General features: G+C 42.8%; 1 long non-coding RNA gene across 1 annotated transcript; it reads right to left on the reverse strand.

Moving 5' to 3' along the window:
• Nucleotides 1-474: 474 nt before the first annotated feature.
• On the reverse strand, nt 475-2461 carry LOC126925672 (uncharacterized). Its single transcript, XR_007714059.1, has 3 exons — nt 2288-2461; nt 2162-2204; nt 475-1783 (listed from the first exon to the last, which is right to left on the reverse strand). It is a non-coding gene; the product is annotated as an uncharacterized LOC126925672 (long non-coding RNA).
• Nucleotides 2462-9828: the final 7367 nt, after the last annotated feature.

Consider the following 9828-nt stretch of genomic DNA (forward strand, 5'->3'; position numbering starts at 1 on the left):
GAGAGAGGGAGGAGGGCCGTGACCTCCTTCCGTGAGCAGGTTATGTTTCGGAAGGAGGCAGCGGAGAGAGCGAGGGTGCGGAGCTCCCACCCCGAGAGGATCGACCGGCGGGGGCGCGGCAGACGTCGCGATCGCGCTTGGACAAGGCGCTCTGGGGCCGCCGCTCCCCCCCGTGTGGGTCTAACTTAGGCGCTGATAGATCAGCGCCTCGGGACCGCCAAGCAGTCCGGTAGGGGAACCAGACTGCCTTGCACGGCGGCCCTGGAGACGATGCATTCTGTGCGCGGGAGGGGCCCGGTGTGTCGCTCGCACCGGTTCCCGGGCCTCTTTCGATCGCAGCCGGAACGGTCATCGTGGAGGTTTTAGTCGGTTGGAGTCTGGCACTGCCGCGCCGCTTCCGCTCCCCCCCCCCCTCGCAGAAGCGACCTGGTGTCCGTGCGGATTTCCTCCACATAAAAAAAAAAAAAAAAAAAAAAAAAAAAAATAAATAGATTACTTCAGACAATTTACGACCGCTATCCGGCACATTAAAGGTTACAGAATTAAAGGGATAGACAATAATGTACCCGATAATCTTTTAGAAGCGATCGGGAAATCCGTCGATCATCAAACGTTAGCCGCAGCGCAAGAGAAAGATACCGAGCTACGCGAAATCATTAAGTTCGGCTCTAGCGCGCTGCAATTGGAAAAGATACGATTTCCCGATCAGGATGTCGGAATTTATTGCAATTTCTCGCACGAGCGCCCGCAACGAAAACGGCGCAAACAACAACGATCAAACCGCGAAAGAAAGCATCAGGAACAGGTACGTTACTCGATCTGGACGAAGAGTTCGTTTTTCTGATTGTTCTTTTTTTTTTTATCTACCAATCAGTCGAAACTCGTGCTTTGTAAACAACAGTGGTGTAACCGATATAGTAACGTTTCATATCATATAAAAAAGTATTAACATATTTATGTCGAAAAACTGTTAATTTAAATTATATCTTACCTTTAATTTGTCGTATGAAAGATAAGCAAAAGAAAAAACACAAGAGTGCCGTTTGGCATCCTTACCTGGCTTCCTTTCATATGACGAATTTAAGTTAAGATTTCTGGTGAACTAACAGATCTTTTTAATTTTTTCATAAGGAATACAAAGATAGATCGACGAATGTATTTAAAAAAAATATGATTCCATTTGCAAAAATGAAGTTGAAATGGAACCCTACTACTGGATCTACAAAAAAGTAATTTGCACCGTATGTGATGTCTTCTTTTGAATTAAATAATTTTTGTTAAACCTTTTTCTGATAACATCAATCTCACGTGAGATATTCTACCTCTTACTGTTTCGCTATTGGTTAAATATTGAGGTTAGGTTTCTATGTATAATAAATTTATATGTATAATAAAATATCCACATATAAAATACATTTAAAAATTGAAAATTTTTAACGATTTTGTACATATCAGACCCGGTACATTATTCAAATCATATCCATATCTAATTGTAATGAATTGCAACAGAATCTGAGAACTGAGGTTTGTTTTTTTACATTTATAATTTTTGGTTCATAAATAGGAAAGATAACGAATGAATGTACTGTATCATTTTTCTTAAATGAAATAATGCACTTTGCGATTAAAATGCAAACATTATGGCAAATAATACAGCAATAGTAGACAATCAAAAAGAAGTAAGGAAAAAAGCTTACCATAACAGCATGGAAGAGAATTAATGAAGAATTGTGTTACTGGAATAAGCTCCTTTATGTATCACGAAGTGCATCAGGGGAGGATTCTTAAACAAATTTCGTAAAAAATTACTATCTATCAGATAAATACAATACGAGATTCGAAGAATAATTAATATTATAAAAAATATAATTATTTTATATGAACATAATATCCAATTATTTATTTTTGGTTCTGAATAAGCATTATCTTTGATGAAAACATTTTTTAGCGAGAGAAAATAAAATAGGAAGAACGATCTAACATTTGTATAAAAAACTATAATCAATATGTTTAATTAAAACTAAAACATAAATATGTGTAACATCACTCTTACGTTAATATAAATGTATAAATGCAAGTAATACATGAGAGACGAAAAATATATTAAAAATAACAAAAAAGAAAAATAAATAAGAAAACTGTATTCGTTTCTACGACTTACTTCCACGTGTGAAATAATCTATCCGGTTGCCGTATGACCCATCCTAGAGGCAGAACAAAGTTATTAGATTAAAATAATTCACAGAAAGTTTTTAATTCATAAAATTTACAAGTATAAAGTATTTACCCCGAATAACTCCATTTTATGGAAAATTGCAAGTCAACTTTCGAATAACCAGATTTTATATTTTATCTAGCAACTAGCACTTCTTACTAATTGCTCAAACGTTGCTAATTGCTAGCACGTTCCCACTATCGCGTCTCGAATATGAAAGACTGTCGAACAATACTGTCCCTAACAAAGACAAATTCGTACTGCTTGTTGATTGGCTATGCTTCTGGACTATAAGTGGCGAATCCTGTACGCTGCGCAAATGTTTCTGCGCCGATTATATTTCAATTTTACTATAATACAATAACGACTTTACATCTTGAAAATTGTCACTATTACGCTGCTGATTTTTATATAGATATTATATGTCAAAGTGCATAAAATATGTAAGTACAAAATATATTCATACTATGTAACAATTGTACAATATTTTACATGCATTAGGCATAGAGGCCCGTGCCTCCGGGTTATGTTGGACTCCGCAAGATGGTAGCGCCATAACTACTAAAAACCCCTTCACTTCTCCCGTTACAGGAGCGGTAATTGAGGTAATTTCAACCTTGGGACTATCATGCGGCATTACTTCAGGGGTGTCTTCTACATAAGCGTACGTAAAGATTACTAGATGGAGGGCTCTATAAAGACGAATAAAAAGTTTCTCTAGAATGTATCGAACATAATTATTTATTATTTTATATTAAGCTTTATATTTTATGGTTAACATTTCAAGTTAAATACATTTCAGCCAACATCAGCAATGATTCTTACAGTTTCGAATACGCAATTGTAAATAATTAATTATTATTAGATACAGAAAGTATAGTTCAAAGACAAAAACATCAATGTCTAATGGATGTAAATAAACAAATCGCCAAGCAACACGCCGAACAAAGCCGCAAACGTGTCAGCTCTGCTTGCGACTGTGTTAGATATGTACATGTAGTGTTACCGACAATTTTTTGCGAATATTTCGAAAACTAAAACCGAGCGGCGGTAAACTGCCAAGAATGAAGTTGTTGGAAATGTTGATTTCTACAGCATATCATGGAAATTCAAGCTGCCGGCAACTTCTCGAATAATTTACTATCTAAAATGTTATTCTCATTCTTATTCATTATTCATTAATTTTTTCTTCTGAAAGAACATTTATTCGTCCGGTTTTTTTTTAAATAATTATGTTCGATACATTCTAGAGAAACTTTTTATTCGTCTTTATAGAGCCCTCCATCTAGTAATCTTTACGTACGCTTATGTAGAAGACACCCCTGAAGTAATGCCGCATGATAGTCCCAAGGTTGAAATTACCTCAATTACCGCTCCTGTAACGGGAGAAGTGAAGGGGTTTTTAGTAGTTATGGCGCTACCATCTTGCGGAGTCCAACATAACCCGGAGGCACGGGCCTCTATGCCTAATGCATGTAAAATATTGTACAATTGTTACATAGTATGAATATATTTTGTACTTACATATTTTATGCACTTTGACATATAATATCTATATAAAAATCAGCAGCGTAATAGTGACAATTTTCAAGATGTAAAGTCGTTATTGTATTATAGTAAAATTGAAATATAATCGGCGCAGAAACATTTGCGCAGCGTACAGGATTCGCCACTTATAGTCCAGAAGCATAGCCAATCAACAAGCAGTACGAATTTGTCTTTGTTAGGGACAGTATTGTTCGACAGTCTTTCATATTCGAGACGCGATAGTGGGAACGTGCTAGCAATTAGCAACGTTTGAGCAATTAGTAAGAAGTGCTAGTTGCTAGATAAAATATAAAATCTGGTTATTCGAAAGTTGACTTGCAATTTTCCATAAAATGGAGTTATTCGGGGTAAATACTTTATACTTGTAAATTTTATGAATTAAAAACTTTCTGTGAATTATTTTAATCTAATAACTTTGTTCTGCCTCTAGGATGGGTCATACGGCAACCGGATAGATTATTTCACACGTGGAAGTAAGTCGTAGAAACGAATACAGTTTTCTTATTTATTTTTCTTTTTTGTTATTTTTAATATATTTTTCGTCTCTCATGTATTACTTGCATTTATACATTTATATTAACGTAAGAGTGATGTTACACATATTTATGTTTTAGTTTTAATTAAACATATTGATTATAGTTTTTTATACAAATGTTAGATCGTTCTTCCTATTTTATTTTCTCTCGCTAAAAAATGTTTTCATCAAAGATAATGCTTATTCAGAACCAAAAATAAATAATTGGATATTATGTTCATATAAAATAATTATATTTTTTATAATATTAATTATTCTTCGAATCTCGTATTGTATTTATCTGATAGATAGTAATTTTTTACGAAATTTGTTTAAGAATCCTCCCCTGATGCACTTCGTGATACATAAAGGAGCTTATTCCAGTAACACAATTCTTCATTAATTCTCTTCCATGCTGTTATGGTAAGCTTTTTTCCTTACTTCTTTTTGATTGTCTACTATTGCTGTATTATTTGCCATAATGTTTGCATTTTAATCGCAAAGTGCATTATTTCATTTAAGAAAAATGATACAGTACATTCATTCGTTATCTTTCCTATTTATGAACCAAAAATTATAAATGTAAAAAAACAAACCTCAGTTCTCAGATTCTGTTGCAATTCATTACAATTAGATATGGATATGATTTGAATAATGTACCGGGTCTGATATGTACAAAATCGTTAAAAATTTTCAATTTTTAAATGTATTTTATATGTGGATATTTTATTATACATATAAATTTATTATACATAGAAACCTAACCTCAATATTTAACCAATAGCGAAACAGTAAGAGGTAGAATATCTCACGTGAGATTGATGTTATCAGAAAAAGGTTTAACAAAAATTATTTAATTCAAAAGAAGACATCACATACGGTGCAAATTACTTTTTTGTAGATCCAGTAGTAGGGTTCCATTTCAACTTCATTTTTGCAAATGGAATCATATTTTTTTTAAATACATTCGTCGATCTATCTTTGTATTCCTTATGAAAAAATTAAAAAGATCTGTTAGTTCACCAGAAATCTTAACTTAAATTCGTCATATGAAAGGAAGCCAGGTAAGGATGCCAAACGGCACTCTTGTGTTTTTTCTTTTGCTTATCTTTCATACGACAAATTAAAGGTAAGATATAATTTAAATTAACAGTTTTTCGACATAAATATGTTAATACTTTTTTATATGATATGAAACGTTACTATATCGGTTACACCACTGTTGTTTACAAAGCACGAGTTTCGACTGATTGGTAGATAAAAAAAAAAAGAACAATCAGAAAAACGAACTCTTCGTCCAGATCGAGTAACGTACCTGTTCCTGATGCTTTCTTTCGCGGTTTGATCGTTGTTGTTTGCGCCGTTTTCGTTGCGGGCGCTCGTGCGAGAAATTGCAATAAATTCCGACATCCTGATCGGGAAATCGTATCTTTTCCAATTGCAGCGCGCTAGAGCCGAACTTAATGATTTCGCGTAGCTCGGTATCTTTCTCTTGCGCTGCGGCTAACGTTTGATGATCGACGGATTTCCCGATCGCTTCTAAAAGATTATCGGGTACATTATTGTCTATCCCTTTAATTCTGTAACCTTTAATGTGCCGGATAGCGGTCGTAAATTGTCTGAAGTAATCTATTTATTTTTTTTTTTTTTTTTTTTTTTTTTTTTTATGTGGAGGAAATCCGCACGGACACCAGGTCGCTTCTGCGAGGGGGGGGGGGGGGAGCGGAAGCGGCGCGGCAGTGCCAGACTCCAACCGACTAAAACCTCCACGATGACCGTTCCGGCTGCGATCGAAAGAGGCCCGGGAACCGGTGCGAGCGACACACCGGGCCCCTCCCGCGCACAGAATGCATCGTCTCCAGGGCCGCCGTGCAAGGCAGTCTGGTTCCCCTACCGGACTGCTTGGCGGTCCCGAGGCGCTGATCTATCAGCGCCTAAGTTAGACCCACACGGGGGGGAGCGGCGGCCCCAGAGCGCCTTGTCCAAGCGCGATCGCGACGTCTGCCGCGCCCCCGCCGGTCGATCCTCTCGGGGTGGGAGCTCCGCACCCTCGCTCTCTCCGCTGCCTCCTTCCGAAACATAACCTGCTCACGGAAGGAGGTCACGGCCCTCCTCCCTCTCTCGCTCGCCAACAGTGCCCCGAGGATCGCCGGCGGCGAGAGGTCCCATCCGATTTCCACGATGAGATCGCGGCACGGCCGCGCCCACGCCAGACAGAACTCCAACGTGTGCCGCGCCGAATCCACGCTCGTGTCACGTAAAATAAAAAAAGGGGTAGCTCGATCGAAAAGAAAAAAATAAGGTAACAAAAAAAAAAACAAGAGAATTTATTTCTTGTATTCTGAATTTACACTGACTGCGATTTGGTTCTGAGCTCCAGCCGTGACTTTCCAAGACTGAAGCTCTTACAATTTGACTTTCGGTGGGATCTGTTTCTTCTTTGTTTGTCATCCCTCAATATCCCCACTAACCTGTAGGCATACGTGACCGTTGCCACGCTTCTAGAACATTCGGTGAAAGGACCGTTGGGATATAGATGACTCATGAGGCACTTCAGCGATATACATTGTCGCCAAGGCCGCCACATCTTTATCCTCATCCTCGGTCCATCGGATTTAAAGTATGCCGGTCGTGACACTCGCATCGCAATGGTGGCAACGCGCGGTATCTTTCTTCCTGATTCGAAGCAAGTATTCGCCAAAGCACCCGTGCCCGGTGAGCACCTGCGTCACCCTGTAAGTGGGCCGGCCCCGTCCAACCAAACGTCCCAGTTTGGAAGGACGACCTCGAGGACCCTTAGCTCCGGCGCGCCCGCCCTCATGTCGAGGCTGGCACGCCATCTGTCGAGCAGGGCCCGTCGAACCCGACCCTCAACGTCGGCGCTCACCGGATCGATCCCATCCGACCGACTCTAAGTGTGGAGGTAAATTTCGCGACATCTCAGTATCTGCAGTTCGAACGGGGGGAACCCGGCGAGCACCGCCGTTGCTGCCGTCGAAATGGCGCGGGAGCCCCTCACTACCCTGATGGCCACCGTCCTGTGCAACCTCCTGACCTTCAGGAGACTGCGGCGGCTGGCCATCAGATCCTTTGCCCAGATCGGAGCTCCATAGAAGAGCCTCGTTCGCACCATGCCGGCGAACAGTCGGCGCACTCCGACGCCGGGCTCGCCCAGCCGAGGCAGCAAACGTCCTATTGCGTTCGCCGTCGCCTCGACTGACGGTGCCAGGCGCTCGAAGTGAGCGCGGAAGGTCCAGTGACTGTCGAGGGTTAAGCCCAGGTATTTCATGCTGGTTCCGACACCGATCTCAGCCCCCTCCAACCTCAGGCGATAACCCGCTGGAGGCGTCCCGTGATCGGCCCTGTGGCAGAACCACATTGCCTCGGACTTCTCAGGGGACACCCTCAGCCCCAATCCCTTGATCGCGGCGACCACGCGGGCTACAGCCAATTCCGCCAGACGGACGGTTCCGTCCCACGCCGCGCGCCAGACCAGCCCCGTCGTGTCGGTCCGACGTAATCTAAGTGTCTAAACCGTCTCGGCGAACACTTAACGAGGTTTTGTTAAACGCGTATATATGGGGTTTGTGATCGATAAAAATAGTGAAATCTCTAGTTTCGAAGGCGTATCTAAATCGTTACACCGCGGTGTACATCGCGAGTATTTCTCGGTCGTACGCGCTGTACTTTTGTTGTGATAGCGATTTTGTCATAAAACCTAACGTTTGCTAGGTATCGTTAACCTCCTATGTACCTCCTAAGTACCGCTCCTATGGTGTAATCGGATACATCGACCGCGAGGCTGACGGGCGCGCCAGGAATCGGATGCGCTAACATTGTCGCGTCAGCTAAGGCGCGTTTCGACTCGCGAGAGCTACTTCCAGCTTGTTCGGTCCACTCGATGGATGCGTTGCACTTCGTTGTACCTTTCAACAAGTCGTCGTGTGGTTGAAGGACTTTGGCTGCCCCCGGTATGAAACGTTTGTAAAAGTTGATCATACCGAGGTACTTTCGCAGATCTTTAACGGTCGTGGGTAGCGGTACTTTAATTATAGCGTCGTCGCGTTCGGCTAATGGCTTTATCTCCTCGGCGATAGCCGTATAACCGAGAAATTTTATTTCGCTGACGCCGAATTCACATTTCACGAGATTTATTACGACCCCATTTTCGTCGAGGCGTTTAAACAAAATCCGCAAGTGTTCGCGGTGTCGTTCTTCGTTTTCGGACGCAATTAAAAAATCGTCTATGTACGCGTAGACGAAATCGAGGCACCTCGTGATTTCGTCCACGAATCGTTGGCATGTTTAAGCGGTGTTTCGAAGCCCAAACATCATATTCGGTACGTCTTCCGGCGCGATCGGAATTTGATGGTAAGCGGGAACGAGATCGATTTTAGAACATATGCGCTTACCATGGAGATTCTACGCGAAGTCCTCGATGTGCGGTGGTTAATACCTGTCTGGGGTGGTGCAGGCGTTCAATGCCCGATAGTTGCCACACGGTCGAATCCCTCCGTCCTTTTTCGGTACGATGTGTAAGGGTGATGCCCACGGGCTTCTCGATGCCTGCTTGAGTCGATCGGGGACGAGGCGGCGTGGTTTGGCGTGGACAGGAGGTCCGGGCTTCGTGCTGATGTAGTGTTGCACCCCATGCGTATTGCACTTCTTCGGAACACTGGCGGTCTCGTGAGATCGGGGAATTCCGCTAGCAGTCTGTAGTACGGCGAATCTCCGGTGATTGTTTTTATCGGTGCCACGTCAGCCGTGGCGGCGAATCCTTTCGTCGATAATGGAGTTGTTGTGTTGTGTTCGCGCACGTTCGCGGAATACTTCATGGTAATAGCAAAGGCCGGAATCATACGTCTTTTCTCGCGACCTGGAACGGCTCCGACTTCTTGATCGCCAGTGTCGACGCGGACGGTGGTTAATGTTCATCGCACTCACCTCGGCCCTTAATTGGTTCATCTGTTCGTTAAATGCGTTGAAAAGCGCGAGCCATGGAGCTTCGGACGGTTCCGCGTGCGCCGGGTGGTCCGTTATCGTTGTTCCCTGCGAAGTATGTCCCGTGTCTCCTTTGAACTCCTCCGTGATGAGGTCCGCTGATCGCATCAATTTTTCTGGGTCGGAATCGTCGACGGCGGCGAGGATGCGCCTGATGCGGGGAGGAGCCGGTTTCTCCACGGCGATCAGACGAATTCATCTGGTGTGGAGAGGGTGGCGAGTTTCCTCAGATGATGGTAAAATTGGGACGGTTTTCTATCGCCCATTTCCTCGCTCTCCACCAACTTTTTTACGCTATCGCTATCTGAGTCTGTAAGGATGTGAACGAGTTCGTTCTTTAGTTTCGCATACCGTCCGGTGACTGGCGGGTCCGTCATAACGCTTTCTACCAGCTGGAGGAGCTGGCCATCGAGGCTCTTTGCAAGGGTCACGAACCTCACCTTATCGGACGTAACGTCCGCCGCGTCTAGTTGCGATCCCAACAAGGCAAACCAAACAGTAATGTTGGAAGGTTGCAGCGGAGGCATTGTAACCACGACACTACCCGTAG

The sequence above is a fragment of the Bombus affinis genome, chromosome 16 (genome assembly GCF_024516045.1).
Source record: "Bombus affinis isolate iyBomAffi1 chromosome 16, iyBomAffi1.2, whole genome shotgun sequence".
In the NCBI taxonomy this organism is placed as follows: domain Eukaryota; kingdom Metazoa; phylum Arthropoda; class Insecta; order Hymenoptera; family Apidae; genus Bombus; species Bombus affinis.